This window comes from Mus caroli, chromosome 18, assembly GCF_900094665.2.
Source record: "Mus caroli chromosome 18, CAROLI_EIJ_v1.1, whole genome shotgun sequence".
Taxonomy (NCBI): domain Eukaryota; kingdom Metazoa; phylum Chordata; class Mammalia; order Rodentia; family Muridae; genus Mus; species Mus caroli.
This window is the reverse complement of record NC_034587.1, coordinates 1,933,151-1,943,468: the sequence shown is the minus strand read 5'-3', so window position 1 is coordinate 1,943,468 and position 10,318 is coordinate 1,933,151. Positions and strand designations below refer to the sequence as shown.

At 39.1% G+C, this 10,318-nt stretch overlaps 1 protein-coding gene across 8 annotated transcripts in view; it reads left to right on the top strand.

Moving 5' to 3' along the window:
- Znf438 (zinc finger protein 438) overlaps positions 1-10,318 on the top strand; it is a 116,321-nt gene that overhangs the window by 52,663 nt on the left and 53,340 nt on the right. Inside the window, exons 1-2 of one of the 8 annotated variants that reach the window (XM_021151114.2) lie at positions 7,282-7,382; positions 9,885-10,029. The exons of 6 other annotated variants lie outside the window; for them this stretch is intronic. The gene's annotated coding sequence lies outside the window, so the exon portion shown is untranslated. Of the gene's footprint in view, positions 1-7,281; positions 7,383-9,884; positions 10,030-10,318 lie in introns of those variants that run through there. One more of the 8 variants, XM_021151118.2, reaches the window with a different exon arrangement.

Below are 10,318 nucleotides of genomic sequence, written 5' to 3'. Positions count from 1 at the left end.
CCCCCATCTCTCTCTCACACACAAACACACACAGTCCAGTCATTATCCCCTTCCCAGTCTGTCCTCTGACAGTTCCTCATCCCATTCCTCCTCCCCCAGTCTCAAAGAGACTCATCCCTACCCTCACCCCACCAGGCCTCCCCAGGTCCTGGGGCCTCAATGTCTCTTGAGGGTTAGATGCAACTTCTCTTACTGAGGCCAGAGCAGGCAGTCCTCTGCTGTATATGTGTCAGGGGCCTCCTATCAGCTGGTGTATGCTGCATGGTTGGTGACTCAGTGTCTGAGAGATCTCAGGGGTCCAGGTTAGTTGAGACTGCCTGTCTTCCTGTGGGGTCGGCTTCAACCCTTTCCCTAGTTCAACCACAGTGGTCACCAGCTTCTGTCCAGTGGTTGGGTGTAAGTATCTGCATCTGTCTCGGTCAGCTGCTTGTTGGGCCTCACAGAGGACATCCATGCCAGGCTCCTGTCTGTAAGTAGAACATAACATCAGTAATAGTGCCAGGCCCTGGAGCCTTCCTTTGAGCTGGATCCCTTTGAGATGGGCTGGACACCTCCTTTCCCTCAGTCTCTTCTCCATTTTTGTCCCTGAAGTTCTTTTAGACAGGGACAATTCTGGGTCAGAGTTTTCTCTCCACTTGATGCCCTGTCTTTCTACTGGAGGTTGACATTGTAAGTTCCCCTTCTCCACTGTTGGGCATTTCATCTAAGGTTTCTCCCTTTGAGTTTTGAGAGTCTCTCACCTCCCAGGTCTCTGGTGCATTCTGGAGGGTCCCCCCACCTTCCTTCCCGAGGTTTCCATTCATTCTGAGTGAAGCCTGGAGGGTTCCCATCACCTAAGTGTGGTCCACCCACAGTACCATAGAAAATAAAATGAAACTAAAAATATGTTTTGACCCATATGTGTATAAAGCTAAATAATTACGTTAACAACACGACTTCATAAAATATTGGCTTTTTTTTTTCTTCTTAAATTTTACTGCTGATAAGGCTTAAAAAAGTTACTTTCTTCTAAAGATTAAAGAAGATTGAAATTAATAGTTTTTCCTCAAATTTCAGTTACTTAATACTATTAGGATTCAATTAATGTGATTTTTGACTATGTAATGTGATTCTTTCATATTTAAAATTCAAATAACATTCTAAGTTTTCGGACTTGTTGGTGTAACTGGTCTGTTAGGGCTACAGAAGTCTGGAGATTGTGAAGTGCGCTGTTGTTAACTGGTTCCCTCTTAGGGATCATGACTCAGCTTCATGAGGTAGAAGGCAGACATCTTTCAGGGATTGCAAAGAGTTCATGTCTTACTATACTATAGGGACACAGAAACAGTGCCGAAAAGTTATTTCAGACTGACAGGATGTTTTCTTGTCATTTTTTTTTAATTGTGCTGAGTTGGATTTGCTGAGAACCCAGACCAACCAGTTGCTCTAATGAAGGTTCCCAGGTTCTGACATTTTATAGGTTATTTTATAGTTTTCTCTTGGTTCTGTGATATCAATGATTTTAAATTAGAATTTAGAACTACAAATATCCCTCTTAGTCTTCTTATAAATGAAGGAGCTGAAATCCTAAGAAGCCTCAATTATCTGTGTTTTTGCAGCCAGTGATGAGGCCGAAAAGAAGCAGGCCCTCCTGGCTGTCAGTTTAGTGATTGCTGTAGAAGATCACTTCAGGTTTATTTTCTCCAGAGTTGTTTTATATGCAGGACCTGTTGTCAAATTACAAGTTTGTGTTTAATCTCTTGAAGTTGAGGGGCTTTGGGCATTAGAACCAGATAGTACACAGAGCATAGATGGCAGGAAGCATGATGAAACATCCTTGATCAGACTCCAGTTCTGTCCTCTAAAAAGAACTCCTTTGTTGTTCTCTGGGACTCAGTTCTGCCTTCTAGAAGGTTCTTCCTGCCTATTGTTTTCTAAGATCATGCTTATGTGGACATTAGGGGATGTGTGCTTTATTGTGCTGAGCTCTACTTTCAAAGGATTTTGACAGCACCTTTTCACAGTGTCACCATGGCAGGTAGTGTTTGAAAACATGCTCTGTGACATACACATCACAGCCTTCTTCACTCTGCCCATCTTTGGCTATTTGAGCAGTTTCCATTCATTCATCCATATCTGAAGCTCTTGAAAGATACTGTCATGGTTTGATTTTGCTTGGCCCAGGGAGTGGCATTATTTGAAGGTGTGGTCTTGTTGTAGTAGTTGTGTCACTGTGGGTGTGGATTTTAAGACACTCATCCTAGATGCCTGGAAGTCAGTATTCTCCTAGCAGCCTTCAGACGAAGATGTAGAACTCTCAGCTCCTCCTGCACCATGCCAGCCTGGATGTTGCCATGTTTCCAACTTGATGATAATGGACTGAACCTCTGAACCTGTAAGCCAGCCCCAATTAAATGTCCTTATAAGAGTTGCCTTGGTCATGGTATCCCTTCACAGCAGAAAAACCCTAATTCAGATATTGGGGGTGTTGTTGTTTTGCTTGTTTGCTTGTTTGGGGTTTTTTTGCATTTTGAGTTTTGGTATCAGTAGTTGCTGTAATAAATAGCCTCCAAAATGTACAAGAGTTTAAACACAATTCAGATTTACTACATTCATTTACTGCTAGTAAAACTTTATTAGAGGCATTCCTAGTTAATGGTGGCCTTTGACAATGGGCCTTTGGTCTTTCCAGCACTGAAGGAAAACAAGAAAGACCTCCTCTGTGCCTGAAAAAATCTCTACTTAGAGATTGACATCCAGATACTTCACTGAAGTATTTTTGTGGAAGAACCATTCACAGAGCTGCATCTGGTACTGAAGAGAAATTATAATGCAGTGTCTAGTTGTATAGCCACTTTTTAGTAACAGCTTTAACACTATGCCAGGGAAAAGAGACATATGGGTAGGATAATATAGTTTTTATTCTACTTTAGTAGTAATACCATATTGTACTCTTCATCTTAGTGTAACTACTTTCCCTCTGTATTATCTATTTGATAGTTTCTAGATTAACATTTCAGTATTTAAAACTCAAAAAAATAGTATTGCCATCTCTATGGTAGAAATATTCAGACTCAAAAGGCCTTATTTATCCATATTCCCTGATGAAATTAAAATGAGTTGTGGGTATAAAGAAAGAAATAAAAATATGTCTAATTTTTATTTTTATTCAGTCTTCTACCAAAGGATCTGTCCAGAAAAATCAAGTAAAGATGAGGGAAAGAGACTAAAAGAAAAGATGTACCAATGTATTAGTCAGGTTCTCTAGAGTCACAGAACATGTAGAATATATATAATTCACACACATATATGGAATTTATTGGAATGACTTACAGGCTGCAGTTCAACTAGCTCAACAGTGGCCAGCTGTGAATGGAAGTAAGAATCTAGAGATGCTCAGCCCCATGAGGCTGGGTGTTTCAGCTGGTCTTCTCCTGATGAGGTAGGCTCCAACAGATGTGTTGGCAGGTAAGTGCAAGCAGGTGAAGAAGAACCTGGATTAAAGATGTGTGTTTTCCAGCCTCAGGATTTGGATCACAGGAATGCCCTCCATTTCTGGATTGTAGTTCATTCCAGATATAGTCAGGTTGACAGCCAAGCATAGCCATCACAAGAAATGAGGAGAAAAATAAATGCCATTATGAGCATATGATATAAATTGCCTATGATAAAATAAACAACAACAATAAAAAAAACCTTTTAGAATTCCATAAGTACATTATTAGCATGAGCTGGTAAATTTGGCAGGGTTTTTTATTAAAAAGCCAGCCAGTAGTAGGACACCAGCTGCACTTTGCAGACCAGTGGCAACAGAGCAAAACTACAACATGAGTAGAATGCAGCTGTTCGTGAGACTACCTCTGATTGCTTCCATTTTTCTACAGTAAGTACAGTACTTATTTCTATTTCAGAGTCTCACATTGTATCTAGTGTTCATCTCTTCAGTTTGTTCTGTTGTGTGCAGTTTCTCTTTTTCCTGTGCTTTGGAGACTTGAGATTTTTTAAGTGTTCATGTGTTCTATAGAATGGGCCTCAACTGGAATTTGTCTAATGTTTTCTCAGGGTTATATTACTGCAGATCAGAGGTAAAGTATATCAACATGACTTATTACTGGTGGAGTTAAATTTGGTTTCTTGAATCAGGTGGCCTCGGCCAGGTTTCTGGCAGTGAGAGAATGACAGTGGATCCTATTGGTGGGGAGTACGTTTCATCTTCCAGTAGATGTCAGTCTGAAGCTGCAGATAGTGCTGAACTCAGGAATAACCATGTTTTTACTTTATGTGCCAATGAAAAAGTTTAATGATAAGTTAGGTATAGTAAAACAAATTCTTAATGATAAAAATTAATAACAAAAATGTGAATATGGCCCCTCCTTGACACAGTATCATTTTTGTTTGTGCTTTTGCAAGTCTTGGTTCTTTGCTCTGCACATGATGTCTGATCTTGCTCTGTACCACAGCATTACCACATGGTTCTAGGGCTCCTCTGTCCTCCATGTCCTGTGTCCTGTGTCCATGCAGTCTTATGACTATGTTATGTGCTGCTTCTTCCATCAGTAGTCTGCATTTGTCCCAGCTAAGCGCCTGCTTTGGCTCCTGTCTTATTGACTTAGAATCAGCTGCTTAAACTGCCACAAATGTGCTGCACTTCTTGAGTGGCTTCCCACAGAAATTTCCACACTTGTCCCTGAATCTAGATGCTGTCCCTTACTCTCAGTGCTTTAGTATCACTCCTTCAATGTGATCCCTGCTTGAATCTTCATGAGGCTCAGTCTTTCTGGTGCATCTCACCTGGACTACCTCATGTGTGTCTTATTCCTACACAGCTGCTCTCTTCTTAGCTGAGCACTCAAACACTGTAGCTCATCTTTTGCAGTTTCCAGTTCTTAGGTGCAGAAGCAAAGCTGGCACAATTTTCTTTCTTTTCTTTTCATTTTTTTTTTTAATGCTTAAAGAGAAGGCTTTATTGTAAGTATGAGGGAGAGACTAGCCAGAGGCATCTGGAAGATTCCAGAGCAAGGAGGCCAAGTAGTGGACTGAACATGGCCAGCAGACCTGAGCTGAGAGGGAGGGACGGAGGGATGGGGGGAGAGAGAGAGAGATAGAGACAGAGAGAGAGAGAGACAGAGACAGAGACAGAGAGAAACGAGACAGAGAGACATGAGGGTAAAAGAGAAGACCAAGAGCACAATTTCCTTTTGAGAATCTGTGCTTGCTTTATACACCTGCATTTTTAATGTGCAGTTGTTGTTTCTAAGTGAGGAACTTTTACTTTTTCACTCAAAAAGAGCATTTTGCAGCTTCAGCATCTTCAAATCCCAGCATTACTATATTCCTAGGTTTTGGGGGCCAGGATTGTGTAAATCAGGGTTACTTGCATCTGTGATCCTAAGCAGTGGATCGGTTGAGAAGGGTGTGTCTGGCCAGCAGCCAGGCAAGATTTGCAGTGTGCATATGCTGTGCAGGGGAAAATCCATCCTGATGTACAGTGCCAGAGTATACAATTGAAAACTTAAGATGTGCTTAGTTTTGGAAAATACTCATTTAACATTTTTATTTCATGGTCAACTTTAGGTAACTAAAACTGTAGAAGGCAAAACTAGAGATTGGGAGCAAGGAAAGTGCTAAAAGGTATAATTTTAAAGTATACACATTACATAGCAGCACAATATAATTGACTTAAATGAAAAAATAGAACTTTTCTTTGAAAAGGTACAAACTTTCGTTGAATGTAAAGGAAACCCTTAAGTAAACGGATTAAAAAGGGGATGAAGATATAGCTCAGTGGCCAGAGTTCATGCTTAGCATACACAAAGCCTTGGGTTTAGTCTTCATACTACATAAACCACGCTAGGTGTTCCAGCCCTGTGATCCCAGCAGCTGGGAGGTGCAAGTAGAAGGATCAGGAGTTCAAGGTCATTCTCACTTACATAGCAAATTCAAGGTCAGCCTGGCTTATGTGAGACCTTCTTAACAAATAAAATGTAGAAAAGGAAGACTTACTTTCCTTTAATGAAAATGAAATATTGAAATAATGAAAATGTTAATTATTTTCAATGCTCTTAAAATTAAATTCCTAACCAGTTTGGGGAGATTTTGTCCTCACTATTAATATCTTAGTAGAATAAAATGCTATTATGTTTTTAGTTTTTATTTTAATGATTTAATTTAATTTTGACATTATAATTTGACCTTAGGAAAGAGATAACCTCCAAAAATTGTGAATGTATCCCTATAGGGCTTGCACCCTGTATCAAAGATCTGTTTTTCTACCTTTGTATCATGACTTAATATAAAACCAAAGTAGTTGAAACTATCTATGGTATAAGAATATAAAAAAAATTACCAGTTTAAAAAAGAAAGAGAATTGATAAGTAGACTCATTTCTATGTGGAGACTTGGTTTATAAGTAAAACAGTTTAGTATAAATCAGTGGGAGAAAGGATGGATAGTTTGCATTGCTGATGGCAAAATGTCCATATGAAAGAGAATGAGGTGGTATTTTCTATACGTACCTGGGAATCTTAAAATTATAATTTAGTTTAGACACAGTTAAATTTAATCGGATCACAAGAAATTATAAATTAAGCACAACTCAGGAAAGACAGGGAATCAGAAACACAGTTGCCAAAACAAATAAGAACACAATGGAAGGATCACAGAAGCAAAAAGGCAGCCTGAGAGGAGTGAGTAAGCACAGGTTCCAGAGCCACACAAGGTCTGGGCCCTGAGCACAGCTTCACATGTAGTGCACTGTTGTGAGCATTTCTTATGCTGCTGACTTGTATGGAGGAAATGGAAAGGCTTAAGGATTCCTTACTGAAAGGTCAATTGCCCTGTGAAAAGCACTCAACTTGCTTGCTAAAGTCATTCAACTTGCCAAGGTATTTGCCATCTGCAGAAGCCTCAGAAAGGCTTAGCTAAGATTCATAAAATGACACACTTCATCTTATTACTTTCTATATAAGAGGCATCCTATATATAATCCAATATTAAGCATAGAAGAGGTGATAAGGAATATTATTGATTTAAATATATATTTCCTAATAGTTTTTAGAGAATTTTTAAAGTAGTACGTGTGTGTTACTTCCTTGTACCTATAAATGTAGATCGTTGGTTTACAGAAAATGCCTTTTATTTAATCTGATTAGCAAGGCTAGTCTTCATTTGTAAATTAATCTTACAAACCAAACATCTTTCAGTAAAAGTCCACTTGATTTTATAACTCAAATGTGTTAATGTATGCCACCATGACAACCATCACATGCCTGAATTCTAATTCTAATAGAAATAAATAGGGCACAGAGCTACACAATGTGTTGCCTAGATACCATAAGGTACTGTTCCTGCAGTCTTTCTTCCTCTGTGTTTGGGAAGCTAGCTCATGTAGATGCTGTTTAACAGTAAGTACTACACTGTGGAAGAGGTAGCTGTGTAAGTGAGCAGTAAGCTCACTTACTGCTCTGTTTCATGATAGAATAAATTACATGTGCCCTAAAACTCTTTATTTCTTAACAGGATATATATGAGGCTGGTAAAGACCAGCACCTTGCTACATTTCTTGATAAAAGGTACATTGTTAGGTAGCATTATTTTACCCCTTTCCTTTTTATAGCACCCTGGAAGATTCTACATCTCAAGAAGTAAATAAAATAGGTCCATCATATATGGAATTAATGGTACAACAAAACTCACAAACTGGTGAAATTAAGCCAATTTTTACATATTAACTTTTTTGAGATAAAAAGACAGAGTGAATCTAAATATTGAAAGAACCCAGTAAAGGTGCTGGACCTCAGAGGCAAAGGCAGTTACTCAGGGGAACTAGGCAGGTGCTTTGAGATATTGAAAAATAAGAAAGGTATGCTGGCCATGTATGTCATTAAACGCACAGAAATGAAGAATAATTTTAAGATTTTTTTTTTAGAGAAAAGTTCACTGTGCACATCAATGTAGTCTCTCAAGTGTAAGTCAGCAACTTTTCTTAAGTTTAAAGGAATTCTTAAGCCTTCATTGCGCCAACAGTAGAAAAAAAAAGACTTATAAACATAGATTTCTTTTTTTTTGTTCGTTTTTTAAACTATTTTTAATAGATATTTTCTTCATTTACAATTCAAATGCTATCCCGAAAGTCCTTTATACTCCTCCCCCCCAGCCCTGCTCCCCAACCCACCCACTCCCCCTTCCTGGCCCTGGCATTCCCCTGTATTGTGGCATGTAATCTTTGCAAGGCCTAAGGACCTTGCAAAGATTATACATAGATTTCAAGATAAAGATTTGATATAACAAGGACACGTGGTCTTAGTGCTAAAAGTTTTTATCACTTACATGGACCATTGGTGGATGACAGTGGCTTTTTGATTAATGCTTCTTATGACAGAACTGACCTGTTTCTGAGGTCTTGGCCATTCTCCAGAAAGCATAAAGGCAGAAAGGTCAGTACTTCTCAGCAGTCTCAAGCATCTAAACAAGTTACTTGAGGGACAAACCCATAAATATTAGTTATTTGTACATAGGTTTTACCTCTAGATGAAATGATTTTCATACCAATCCTGATGAAGTCTTAGGCAGAGGTTTTGTTTGAAAGCATAAAGGTTGTTGCCATCATTTTGCCCAATAAACATAAACTTTGTGGTTTTCTGTGTAGAACAAGTTAAATTTGTTAAAAATCTTATTATATTCTTGAGTTTGAAAACCTCTAAAACCCCTTTGTGTTGGTCAGAAGAATGGAATATAGCACACCATGACACTGAAACAGAACTACATAGGTGTTGAGCTGCAGGACAGTGTGGTTCCTATTCCCTCTGGAGAAGTCTCTCAAGAACATGTCTCTTTTTCCACTTGAATTCATCAAGGTTCTGACTGGCTTTACCCAGCCATTCCTGCTCCTCCCCTTTGTGGCTGATGACAATAGGGAGGAAGATAAAATCTGTAGTGAGTTTGTCTTAGAGCATCTATAGTCATTGCTATCAGCATGGCAGCCAGGGTAAAGGTCAGAGCAGGCATGAAATAAACCCCTCAGCTTCCTAACTCCAAGGTGCCAGTTCATGCACAGAGCAGTTGGACTCTGAGTAAAAAGAGCTATATTAAATATTAAATGCCTGAGAGGAGAGTGCATTATCATAGATAGGAAAAGTGGTCCAAAAAAAAAAAAAAGCCTCTAGATATCTAAAACAAGACTGAGAATTAAACAGAAGACCTCAAAGGTGTTTGTTTTTCTCTGTGTCCTTGATCAAGCTAAGTAAGTGTGAATTGGACAAACTTCCTCTACCTAACTTTTGTGTCTCTAGATCTTGCTGAAATGTTTTGGATAAAATCTCTTCATAAAATATACAAGCAACTAAAAAAAAGCATTATAATGAGGAAGATCATCTTTTATTAGTGACTCAGTGGGAGAAATAGGAACTTGAAATTTCTAGATTATCTGTCCTTTTAAGGTGGATAGATGGAAGCAGGATAGAGACAGTAGAAACTGGCCAGTAGCAGAAAAAGTCTGAGCTCTGTCAGCACTGGACTCTGATGAGGCACTAAAATTCAAGACATTTCCTATTATGTTTGTGAGCACAGAAGAAGTCAAAGGTGGTTGTGATGCTCTGTTTTTAATTATGTAGAATTTTTACTTCTGTATGGATGTTTTGCTTATATGTGTGTCTGTGTAGCCTATGCAATATCCAAGGAGGCCGGAAGAAGGCATCACATCCCTGGGACTGGAGTCACAGACAGTTGTGAATTACCATGTGGGTGCTGGGACCTGACTCCAGGTCCTATAATAGAGTAGCTAGTGCTCTTATGTGCTAACCCATCTCTTCAGCCTGATGCTGATTTCTTTAAAAAGTGGCATGCATTGCTTAAGTTGGACCTTGGATTGAATATATTATAAAATAATTGCCATAATATCTTGACAGGATCAAAATCACAAAGCATAAAAAAGATGGATGAGCACTTGAGTGCTTGCTGGTCTCACAGGATACTCAGGATTGGTTGCTAGCTTACCTGTCAGGAGCTTACAGGTATCTGAAACTCCAGTTCTCTTTTCTGACTTGTGCACAGGTATGTACACATATGCACATACTCACACACACCAACTGAAAAACAATTTAAAGATATTCACATGAATAGGAAATTAATGCTTAGTGATAGAGGGAAACAATGGTAACGATGGGTCTATTGTAGAAGTCCTTTCATAGGAAGCATACAGGAGTGGAATACAACTTGATGAAACAGAAAGGCTTCAGGAAGAGAGCAGATCTGTTCAAGAAGAATATGAAGGGCTCTTCCGGTCTGACCAGCACCGGGATAGCTAGGGCGCAGGGTCGGCTGACACCCACCAGCTACCCAC